This window comes from Octopus bimaculoides, chromosome 14 (genome assembly GCF_001194135.2).
Source record: "Octopus bimaculoides isolate UCB-OBI-ISO-001 chromosome 14, ASM119413v2, whole genome shotgun sequence".
Taxonomy (NCBI): domain Eukaryota; kingdom Metazoa; phylum Mollusca; class Cephalopoda; order Octopoda; family Octopodidae; genus Octopus; species Octopus bimaculoides.
The window spans coordinates 40838781-40851853 of NC_068994.1; the positions used below are offsets into that span (position 1 = coordinate 40838781).

The following is a 13073-nucleotide window of genomic DNA, read 5'->3' on the forward strand; positions in this document are numbered from 1 at the left end:
TGGGTGTGTGTGTGTGTGTGTATATGCATACATGTATGCGCGTTCTCTGTACGTAGGAGTGTGTGTGTGTGTGTGTGTGTGTGTGTGTGTGTGTGTTTTGATGTGTCTATGTGCATGTGAGCGCGTACGTGTGAATGTGGTGTTGTGACGGGGTTTGAGGGGGCGAAATGCCAAGTGTATATGTGTGAAACCCTGTGTATGTAAACATGCGTGTGTGTCTGTGTGTGAGTAGGTGCTCTATGTGGAAGTGTATGTGTGGCCATGTGTGGAGGATGTGTATATATTAGTATGTGTGTGTGGGCGTATAAGTGTGTTTGTATGTGTGTGTGGTTGTGGAGGAGGGCATGAGTGAGTGTGTAAATACATGAGTATGTGTGTGTGTGTGTCTGTCTGCATATAAATGTGCGTACGAGTGTGTGTAAGGAGGACCTCTATGTGGGTGTGTGTCTCTCTGTGCGGATGTATATGTGTGTGTATATGTGTACATGCATATGTGTATATATGTGTGTGTATGTACGTTGGTGCGTATGTGTGTATGTGCTATGTCTGCGGTTGGAAGGTATGATATTTTCATGTCGAGATAAGTCAACATGTGTGTGTGTGTGTGTGTGCGTGTGTATGTTAGTGTGTGTGTGTGGTATGTGTCTGTATATTATGTGGTTGTACTCAAGCTATTAGTATTGGTCTGCGTGTGTGCGAAAGGGATAGAAGTAGAAGAATATAAACTGATATAATTGTTATTTAAGATAATATTATAATGTTATTATTCTCGTTGTTGTTATTATTATTATTATTATAAATGTAAAAGTTGCGTGATTGTGATTGTTCAATTCCGCCATGGAATTTTTCAAAGAAATCTTAATTGTGTACATCTTGAAAATATTGGCTTAACAACCTCTATTTCTTCTACGTAGCTTTAAACCAATATGAAAACGTGTGTACCGCTGAAAGGAGGTTTGCATGACAATGCGAAAATTCAAGGAACTCGGTCAGTTACTGAAACATTTGTAACTTCCATCGCGTGAGACATGCTGTACAGCTCTACTGTCAGGCTGTTTCCCATGCATTCTAATCCAATAACGTTGAGAATCCTGCCATTGTCGTATTAATGTAGGAAGGCACTTTTATTAAATTTTATAAAATTTTTCTGACAAAATCGTTGTCAAAGCTCAAAATTGTTGGACACTCAGTAGAAAAGATGTTCTTTATGGCAAAATTTTGTCTACTTATCGATCAGTTTTCAAAAATTTCACTATCCACCAAATCTCTAAAATAGCAATTTCTTGGGCATTGAAGCACATCAATGTTATTAATAGTCGCAGTGAATTGTTGCTTAATCTTATAGTACATAACGTTGTATGCTACCTCATTTTGCTCAACATCAAATACCTCGTTTCAACGGAATATAAATATGGTTGAAGCATTCATATAAACTAAAGTTGTTTTTTTTTACAATTTTCACACATAGTTGATCTGTAAGAAAATTTGCTTCAATGGTTTCTCATAGTTTGTGTTAGTGCTGTAACTTAAACATGGGTACACAAACTCAGATAAACCCGTAATAGAAGCGTGTTGCTCTTTATATTTTCCCGATTACTTAGTATCACCACTAAAATGAGACAGAGTATCCAGATTAATGGAAGAGCACATCACTTACAAAATGCTGTATGCCAAAAGATCCAAAGTATATTGAACGGTTTTATCTACTCTTATATCGACTGTAACAACATAGTGTACTCATTTATACACAGTAGAGTGATTTATAAACAAGGAGAATTGCTGCAATATGATAAGAAAACATCCACAGTTACCTTCACATATTTTTACAGTTTTATTTTTTCGGTAAGCCTGGTGAGTGACATCTTTTGCAAATTGTATAACAGCATAACTTGTTTGAAAAACAAGCGATATTTCCATTTATATTCAAAGCGGTATCGTAAAATTGGGGCCAGTACCGACATTATTATGTTCAAAAGTAATTAGTTACCAGATTTAGTAGCCACTTGATATTGAGTGAATTCTACATAGATAACAGTTTTTATAACCTAATAAACAACTGACAGCAGTCCCATTTTGAAATGTCCTTGTTTCTTTCACAATGAAGACAAAAACTGTTTTACAGAATACAATGTAGCTTTGGGCACGAAGAATAATCACAATGGTGGCTATTACAGCAGGAACAAATATAAACTGTTTGGTTGACAAAGGGGGACATTATGATCGATAATAAATTTTTTGATAGTTTCCAAAATCCTAAAAGAAAAATGTATATTTACGTTGAGAGAATACATAAGATACATTTATTTGCAGGACAAGCGCCAACAGCATTTTCATTTCACGAGTTGATATTCTAATAGGTTCTCGCATTCATTTGCTACGAAACGCCAGAGGAAGGGTATTGTGCTGCTTTTTTGTCTATTGAAACGAAAATTCAATTCAATTAAATGAATGTTATAATTTGCCAAATTACAGAATTGCATGCTCTCTTTAAAAAGGAAAACTTAAAGACAAATTGTTAATAATGCAACGACATGTTGTATGTCTCCACTCTGTCAATATGTAGGATAAAATTTATACACGCAACACGTTCGTTGACCTCAGTTATTCACTTCAATATTTCTCCAGGAATTGTGGCGACCGCGAAAAATTGGACATCTCAGATTTATAAAATTTATATAATTATTTAGTTTTAATATAATTCATATGACGGGGGGAAAACGCTAGCTATAATATTAATTCTATTATATGCACGATGCATTTGGTTACTAAGAAATCGATTTTTAAAGAAAATCTTAACTGAGGATACGTATTTATGATATTATATTTGACTTGTAATATTATCAAATATAAAATAAAAGATATTAATTTCAGGTTTTATGACATCATCACTAAGAGTGAACGCAGTTGCCCGCATTATGTTATATAACAAGCAAGTATTCAACGAATGAGTAGTGTATAGTTATATTCGGATTATAATTATATATATTGTCTTTAAACAGATATTAGCGAAAATGGAGTGAAATCAACTTCCCAAGTGTTGTAGTGATGTCAATAAAATACATGCGCGTGGGAATAGAAAGTGATGTTTGGGCGAATGTCTTTATTAACAGTTAAAAAAGTATTATTATCAGGCTGACACCGACATCTTATTTCGTGCCGCAGGTAATTCAATCTCTTTTATTGATTTAATTGTACAATCGTTGATGTGTTATTTCTATAACTTAGAATGTCATAAAATAACATTAATAAATAGTTTGATTCCGTTTCACTCGGACAAATCGACGATCAACGACGTTCCTGCAATTGCTGTTCCATCTTAAATTATATGTGGTTCTTTTACTATGTCACTTACGAGGTAAGTTCAAACGGTTCCCAAACTAATTATGTTTAATAAAACATAATTTATTTAACTAAATTTTAACATCATCGAAATAGTAACTTTGCGCAGCAATACACCAGTCCCAACGTTTCTGCTAATTCTGGAATCGACGCACAAGTGTTTGAAGTTCTGCGAAGACAACCTAAAAGACGAAAGCCGGATAGGTCATCTGTTCTGGAAAATGAGGCCTTACTCAAAATTCGTAAATTTTCGTCAGCACTTGAGCAACACATTCATAAACACAAAGTTTCGAAGAGACATTGTAGGGAGTCTCTTCATGACTTGACCAACAACTAGTCTCAACGATGTATGAACATTTGCAAACAACAGCTGGCAAATTCTGAGGATGCTCGTTTTGGCGTCAAGTTGTAACTGGGGATGCACAAATGGGTCTACTTTCGTAACCCTAAGAGAAAATCTTTCTTCCAGCTCGGTATTAGAACGTGTTGTTAAGCGAAAGTGGTTTGAACTGAAGGTGATGTGTACTTGGTGGAATTTCAAGCGGGTGCTGCAGTTTGAGTTTTTCTCAGATGACCATACTGTGGACGCTAATATTTATGCTCAACAACTGCAGCAATTATACGATGCTTTGAAAGCTCACAACCAGGCATTAATCATTCAAAGACGCGCGATCCTGCAACATGACAATGCCTCAGCACACACCACCGATGTGACCAAGATCAAAACCGCGGAACTTGAAGGGCAGACCAGAACATGCACCGCCAGCTTCGCATCATTCCCAAGTCATAGCACATATACTGCACGGATGGAGGTTCAACACTATCGATGAGGTCGATAGCGAATGAAGAGGGTTTCTTTACCTCTAAATCAGCCAAATGTTATAAGCGTGTAATTCAGCTTCAGGCATAACGAAGGAAACAAATAATTGAATACAATGGTATATATGTTGTTACTTAAATGCGGTTTGTATGCAATTTGTTCAAGCTATTAATAAAAGCTTGAAATGCTGTTATAATCCTGAAAACGTTGGATTGTTATAACACCCACTTCGGTATACACAATACTTAGTAAAACCAGTAAAGACACGATTATCTCTCACCACCTACTACGGACTCTATTATTTCACGTACTTCTCTTTAATTATAACGACTAGGTTATTCTATTCGTCACGTGGGAGGGATGTAGCATTATTACTAATTTCCTACATCTCCCCTTTTAAGTTTTTCTTAAGTGTCATTTTATTTAGTAATTTTTATTCACCCCACTTCCCTTTTGTGAGGTTTTTGTGTTTCGTACAATTTAATATATTTTGCGCTTGGCATCAATTTTTCGGAACTCTGTATACTTTCTTTTCCTCTCACTTGTACGCCTGGGTTCAATCACCTGTAGTGGCTCTGGTTCTTGGAACTTATCGTACAACCATTCTATCGGTTGCTCCAACTTATTTGGCTCACTTTTCACGAATCTCTTTTTCGAATGGTTCCTGTGGCTCTTTTGTATGCCTTTTCTTCATTTTACCCAGTACATCATTTTACCTAAGGATTTAGTAATTACGCCATCTTCCCAACTCTGTTTTCCATTCTTGTATGCCCTCATATACACCTTCTTACCAACTTTAAAGAGTTTTGCTATGTCTTCCTTGGCACTTTTTCTTTTCTTGCCTAGTAGGGATTTATCAAAGACCGATTTCACTTTCCTTGCTCCCTGCTGATGCATTCGGATTTGGTGTCACATGATACACTCTTAAAAATTGTTGTACAGCTGCTTCATCCGTGACTTTCTTATTCGATTTTCTAAGGACACTTTTGAAGGTATCGACAAAGCGTTCTGCCTGTCCATTAGATCTGGGATGGTATGGTGTCATATGTTCTATCACGAACATTTCAGAAAATTTTTAAAATTCGCTAGACACAAATTGCGTTCCATTGACAGACACTATCACATCTGGGATGTGAAATCTCGCAAACAGTTCGTGCAAAAAATTTGTCAGAGTTAAGGAGGTTGGTTTTATACGCTTACAAATTTCGCGTAACTATCAGCTACACCTAAGTAGTAAGAAACATTTAAAGCACCAGCGAAATCAATGTGTAGTCTCGACCACGGAATATCTACTTTCAACAATGTTTACTTTTTATCGTGGGCACTTTTCATTTCGTTTTGGTTTACATATATGTTTTCCAGTCTGTTTTACTGCAATTATTGTTTTAGTCCCTCAGTCTCATTCGAACTTTCGACTGAACTGACTATATTTCTACACAAAACACTTATGGGCGTATTCCATACATTGAATAGTTCTATATACTCTGTACCGAACAAATTAAGTGAACTTTTTAACACGTATATCCTTACTTTTTCGTTTGACCTCGAAATGTCACCTTACATACGAATTCACGGAAAAAATATAATCTTTTTTCCTGTAACACCATGTGCTACCTTTTTCGACTTAATTAATTTCGGATTACCGACATATTTCGGCTTATCGACACGTTTTATCGCTTATAATGGTGATATCATTTCCAGTGTCTGATTTCATTTTAACACTTGTATTTCTGATTTTCACCTTCACGAATTTCATCATCGTTTACCAAATTCTTCCGATGACATGCTATTTATTCTTTATTCTTTGTTCTGACGTTTTGCCATCTTCCTTCTACAGTATGTCTTTATAAGTTCTCTATTTCCACAACGAAAGTAATTCGCTTTTTTAAATGGACAATTTTTCCTCGGGTATATACCCCCACATACAAAACATGGATTTATCTCCTGATTTTTGTCGTGTTTTTAGGAAAAAATTTATCTCTATTCTGATTATTTCTTACTTGCTTTATTTGGAAATAAACTTTACGTTCTATTTCCTCTGTGTCGTGTCTCTTAACTTGACTAACCTTTCACATACGTCTGAGACTTACTGTAGGGTTACATCCTGGTTTTGTTTCAGCTGTTTGACAATTATTATTCTAACGTGTGCGTCCTTTCCGGCAGTAAATACCTGTGTAAAAATCAGTAATTTGAACATATTTGGTGTTAATTCGTCCAGCTTAAACTTCTCGCATTCCCTGTTTACTCTACCAAGCATATGTGATATAGTCCTCGCCGTTGTTTTTCTCTGAGTTCAGACACTTCTAACGAGTGTTGAACAATGAGATTTTCTCACTGAAACTTTTACACTATATATCTTTGGTGTCATTAAAGTTTATGTCCCAAGGTTTTCTTGGGAGTACATAATTGCTGTATCGTTCATGTTCCGTTGCTACCAGTTTTCTCAAGGTTATTCCCATTTTCTTCTCGTCGTTCCAATCTTTATATTCTTTCTCGAAGATTTGCTCATATCTCCTGTAGTATGCTTCAAAGGCAACTCCTTCGTCAGGTTCATATTTCAACTCTGTTATGGAGTTCGCGAAATAGTTTGGCAAGAACACTTTTTTTCTGAATTTCCTGACGACTTAATTAATTATAGCATTTGTTGCTGTAATATCATTTGTTGTCGTTGCTTCTGTTGGTGCCCTTGCAGTTATTTTTGCTGCTGCTGCTGTTGTTCTTTCAGTTGTTGTTGCTTTAGCAACTCGAGCAATCCGGCCAACACATTTTCCATAATTTTACGATCTTTTTTACGTAAAATTCGCACAACAAAAACTTTTGTGAGGTTGTTAACTCCTCGTGAGTTGTTTAAATCCTCATCGCCACTGTTATACTCCTTAAAGTGTTGTGTTGGATTATTATAACGCCCACGTCGGTATACAGTGTACTTACTAAAACCGGTAAAGACACAGCTATCTCTGACAGCCTAATACATTATTAGTAATTCCCTACAATAAATACGAAAAAAACAATCTTTGACTTAAACGCGTATATTTGAATTACTTCCCTATTTATTTTAGATTTGCATCTACTATCTGGTTTTATATTTCGAGTAGACTGCACATTTCCAGGTTAGAATTTCCTTTATGTTTGAATTATCATAGAGAAATTTCTCTTGTGCGATCATACTTTCCTAAAGCATCAACATTTATTGAATCACCAGAATTATATACATGCACGTGGTGTTCATAACAGCAAATATTTTCTATTGTATATGGGCAAGCAAATGTGAAATGTAAGTTAAAAGAAATTTGTTAAATCTGAACATTACATCTGGATCTGACTCACGGTTTGGTTAGTACTCATGAATTTTCTACGCTGTTTTACTCTAGACTACACCTGATCGGGCATACATTCTATCAAAGCAATTTCAGATATCTTTAACTCGGTTTATTCTCTGAAGATATATCTCTAGTCCGCCTACAATCTGTAATGCTGTCATATTAAAGAAGACCATCATAGAGCGAGTGTTCTGGCTGGTTGTAATGAATGTTTGTTTGACATGTGAATAATTGTTACGTTTGTAATAATGGAAATTGTTTCACGTAATGCTTATGTGATGGCAGGTTACACTAAAACTTTACTACGTCACCAGTTGTACAATCCGCACGGTTTCTAGGGTCTTTGTTTTGTTTGGTACCCAAACTTCCCGAGGAAAAAGTCGACAGTGGATTAAATCAACTCCTAAAATTGATTATTATTTTATATTTTCTTCTCTCATATGAAAATTTAACATCGGTGAGTTTTGAACTCAGTTCCCAAAGAACTAGAACAGGTGTTGCACGACGTTTGTTCCAAGCTCATACGATTCTGTTAACCTTTCGTTCTATATAAATTCAAATCTATCTTATCCCTTATACATTTCTAAAACTTAAAACATTGTAACATTATTTGAGTGTAACTTTAATGTTGTTTCTAGCAAATCGCTCTTCCATGTGCAGAAATTGTATGCAGACGACTTAAAAGAAAATCATATGGTTTCCTCGAGTGTTTACTAGAAATTATATTTATGTATTATGATACACTATATACTATGTATCGAATAGAAGAAATTTAGTCAATTATATAACATTGGTGCGAATTTCCACCATAGCCGATGTCAAAATGTTAGAATTCATCTCTAGAATTCATCTTCATATTTAGAAGATTCAAAAAGCTACAACGATATTATTTTTAAAACATCCAAAACCGGTTTGCTTCATTAAACGTCTTTTAGCAACACAATTGCTGTAACAGATTAGAATATATTAAATATTCATGTAGAATTTTAAATTGAAGTTTTTTTAATTATATTATTCTCACTATTTTACCACAATTCATTGCAACCTAACAAATAAATAGCTATTTCATAAATAACCCCGCCTTTATCTTTGTTATCGTTATTCTAAACGTATATTCGGTAGCGTTAATTAAAAAGGGTTTCACACACAAAGTTTTCTGAAGAGGAATATATTGTTACAATAAATTTATAAAACTTGTTCGAAATTCACAGTTTAGTAATAAATCGTCAATCATGTTAAAACAAAATCAAAATTGTCAGACTGTAATTGTGACGATATAATATTCAAACACAAGTGTAATATATAGAGACATAAATAATACTATTCTCGCATTAGTGAAATTTGTAATATGTTTATTGCACTTAAATATTTCTGCATAGATATAACATACATATAATGCATATTACGTTTATTCACATTCAATTTAATCACCACCGATATTCTTAGATCATATAAACGGAATCATGGTATTTTGTTCCGATGCGGTTACAGCGGACTTTAAAGAATCTATTAAGTCATATCGGACGCAGAATATATTTCTGCCTGGTACATTTTTATCGATATTTGCTTCTTCAGCTACCGTATAATACTATGTTACTTTAAGTTAAATTTATGCACAAACACACACACACACACACATATATGTACTTACAAAGAAAAAGACACATACACACACACACACACACACACACACACATATATACATATACATATACATATGTACATATACATATATACATTTATATACCTGTACTCATATGTATGTATATGTATATAACCACCTACTTCCCCACCGATCCTTGGCCCATTCGACTATATACACCACCCTGTAACTTAGATGGATGGTTCCAGCCTTGTCTACGTCACATCTTCAATGTCTTGCCCTCTCCCTCTCTCTCTTCTCTGTCTGAGGAAGATATGTCTGTCTTTTAATATAAGACACCTTTCTGTCTCTCAATTCTAGTCTCCGCTCTCAACTTGCCTTCCTGCTAGTTATTTGGTGACCTCACTGCTGCTGGTGCCATGTAAAAACTTAAAGTTGGTTGGTGTTTGGAAGGGTATCCAACTGTAGAAACGAAACCATACCAAAACATACAACAGAGGCTGGTAAGAACTCAGCTTTGTCACACAATATGAAAATTAATATACTGATAGCAGACTTAGGATAATGAACATTGTGTCCCCACTATGCAAACCCTATGAAATGAAGAAACGTACAGAACTTCTTGCACCACATACAATTCTCTGGATATGATCAGAAAAATAGGGTTTGAGTATACAGGGGTGCTAGAAAGAAGTTAGTTAACATTATATGTAATGATACTAGTGGTACCTGCCCTAGATATAGAAACAAAGACTGGAATAGGATACAAAGAACTTGTGACAAAGCAAACAGGGTGAACACCAGGTATAAAAACTGACAAATATCATAGAGTAATGTTTGCAGAGGCCACATCCCATGGAGAACTAGCCCATAGATTTAGGAAAGCTCTGTAGGAGACCAAACTCAACGTTAAGATTGTTGAAAAGCCAGAGAACTTCGTCAGGTCACAACTATGTAGGATGTATTAAGTACAACATATGTTCCACCCCATCAGTCTGATTCTCTTACATACATTGATAAAGATGTCTCACTAGAGAATTTTAGAGTTCGCTGGCTTGTTTTTATATACCCATGAAGTTATATATGTACATATATATATATGTATGAGAACTTTAGGTTAGTTAAAATATGTTTGTGACATATTTCAATTCCAAAGGCAAATTCATAGCAGTTACTGTGGACAAAAATTTCTTTGTCATGGTATGAGGTGTAAAAACACATTATCTATCCAGTGTTGCCCTCTATCAGATTCCAAGATGCAGCATTTCTAGCACTATAGTTCTTATCAATTGGAAATACTGAAGAGAGGTAACTCTGGGTAGATTTAAAATCATAGCTTTAACACAGTCAACAACATTGACTGATTTGTGCTGTTGGACTGCCAGGTCGCAAGAAATTCAGCAGTATCAGCGCTAAGCAGTGTTTAGGCATATGCAAACTTTAGGTTAGTTAAAATATGTTTGTGACATATTTCAACTTTGTAAGGCAAATTCACTGTAATTACCATGGAGAAAAATTCTATCTTATGGTAAAAGTTGTCAAAACATTATATCTATTTTATAGATATGTCATTTAATGTAAATAGAATATAGATACGAGTTAGTAATAGTTTCTTGCTGTGAAGACACATCTCTAAGCAGGTTTTTCTCATGGGTGTCTCCAAGTGATCTTGGGGCTCTGAGCACATACTCTGTTCTGTTGGAAAATCAGGATGCTTGTACATTGAAAATAAATTAGAAGAAGGCTGATGCAAAAGTGGAAGAATAAAAATAGAAAAAGAAAGAAAATTACAGTTATGTCCCTGTGTATAATATCATTTAATGTATTGTGTACATTAAATGGTATTTATCTCTCATTGAATGGAGTACTTCTTTTGTTCATCTTACCTTAACAGAACAATAAAATACATGCATACATATATACATATATCTATATCCATATCTATATCTCTCTCTCTCTCTCTCTCTCTCTCTATATATATATATATATATATATATATATATATATATATATATATATGCTCGCACACATATATGTACATAGATATGTATAAAATGACATGATAACATGTAGGTATACATAAGTGTATATGTGTCTGTGTGTATGAGTGTTCGTACAACCAACCCACATATATACATGCATTCTTATTCGTGAGTGTGCATGTGTCTGTTAAATAATTAATTTCTTCATTAGGCGTGCATTATTCTGAAGATAATTTGTACCATCTATAAAAATTACTTAGTTCAATCTATTATATATCGCTAGATATTTTACCCCCTGCCACTTCCCAACTATCGTTAGGACTCATAGATTGTTAACATAGTTTTCCCTGGTATATTAAACTGAGAAGTACAAACTCTGTAATCAGAGGCTCGTTAGCATGACTCAAATTAGAGTGGTTCAACTTTAATGAGGCAAGATTTAATGAGATCTTTCTTTGCAATGCCAGAAAATACTGCAATAGCTGAATTAGTAAAGTGCCAACTTCTCTAGGTTGGGGATTCAGGTTTCAGCTATAATGGTATATATCCTTTAGTTGTGTCACTCATTGAACTGCAGCCATGCTGGGGGTATCACCTTGAAGGGTTTGAGTCAAGCAAATCAACCCTGGTGACGCTTTTATGGAGGCAGCATTTTTAGTTTTGTTGTATAAGCCTGTATGGTGTTCTGTGGGGTGGAAGGGGGAAAATCAAGAGCTGCACTCCAGCTATGCCACTGCTTTAACAGCACTTACATATCCTTCTGTCTGATCCTGAGTCACTCTTCTTGATGAAAACAACAAAGCTTAACTTTTCTAATAGTGGTTCAACCGATTTTGTTAGTTTAATGTACAACCAGATTTCTTCAAGAATTTTGTAATATAATTTAGAATAAAAGAACTATGTTCACTGGAGATTGCTTCATCTCTCCCAGTCATGAGAATTTCTTCAGGCTATCACTTAAGCTAAGCAGCCGAGGGCATAGCTGTAAGCTTAATAATTTTGCTTAGCAACTACATGGTTTAAGAACATAACACCTTGGTCAAGAGTCATTAACCATAGCTTCAAGACAAACAAAGATTTGTGAGTGAAATTTGGTCGATGGAAAGGACATGTAAGCCAATCAGGAGGCATTTTTTCTGTTCTCTTGTGGTAAGTAGAAAGAAAGTCTAGGGAGAATTGAACAGCAGAATATCTTCAGATAAGATGCTACTTCACGAGAAGTGTTTTGGCCCTTAGCTCCTTACAAACTAAGGGGTCCACATCATGACTCCTAGATACCCCTCTGCTGCACATTCTGTGCTACTGTCTTCATTACAACCCTTCTGGATGGTAAAGATACCTCAGAGCCAAAGTACTTTGGGCATTGTAATCAGTTCAGTTGACTGTAGGATAACTTGTGTGTTTTGAAGTTCACTTCCATTCCTCTTTCATCAAATCTGGTTGCACTCTTCTCAGCTAATTCTTTCATTACTCTGGTTCTCTTTCTCTCAGAAACAGAGCCATTTCATGAGATCATATGCAGATTTGCCCACAAACCCTCTTGCACTCTCCTCCATGGTCATTAGGTAGTTAAACTCTACCATTTGGCTCTTTTGTAACTTTAGGAGAGTCTATTTTGTTGCATGTAAGTGAATCAGATTTCTAGCCTGATAGGGGTCAAGGTAACTTCCCCCTGTATGACTACAAGTCTTGGAGGTCTTGGAAAAAGTCATGAGAGGTGCTGCTCTTACTTCTCTAAGCCAAGTAAAAAACAAATTTTAAAATTATATGCTGCTCTTTTGCTTGTTTCAGTCATTTGACTGTGGCTATGCTGGAGCACCACCTTTAGTTGAGCAAATCGAACCCAGGACTTATTCTTTGGAAGCTTTGTAGTTATTCTATCGGTCCCTTTTGCTGAACCGCTATGTTATGGGGATGTAAACACGCCAGCATCGGTTGTCAAGCGATGGTGGGGGGACAAACACAGACACACAAACATATACACACACATACATATATATATATATATA

The 13073-nt window shown here is 35.4% G+C and overlaps 1 protein-coding gene and 1 long non-coding RNA gene across 4 annotated transcripts in view; one reads left to right on the forward strand and one right to left on the reverse strand.

Annotated features, from left to right (window-relative positions):
• LOC106878750 (uncharacterized) overlaps positions 1 to 3157 on the forward strand; it is a 4618-nt gene extending 1461 nt beyond the window's left edge. The window contains exons 2-4 of the long non-coding RNA XR_001410542.1: positions 915 to 988; positions 2311 to 2395; positions 3000 to 3157. This is a non-coding gene — a long non-coding RNA (uncharacterized LOC106878750). The remainder of the gene's footprint in view (positions 1 to 914; positions 989 to 2310; positions 2396 to 2999) is intronic.
• The window catches only part of LOC106872390 (putative protocadherin beta-18), a 235864-nt gene that overhangs the window by 144212 nt on the left and 78579 nt on the right, over positions 1 to 13073 (reverse strand). The gene's annotated exons all lie outside the window — the stretch shown is intronic.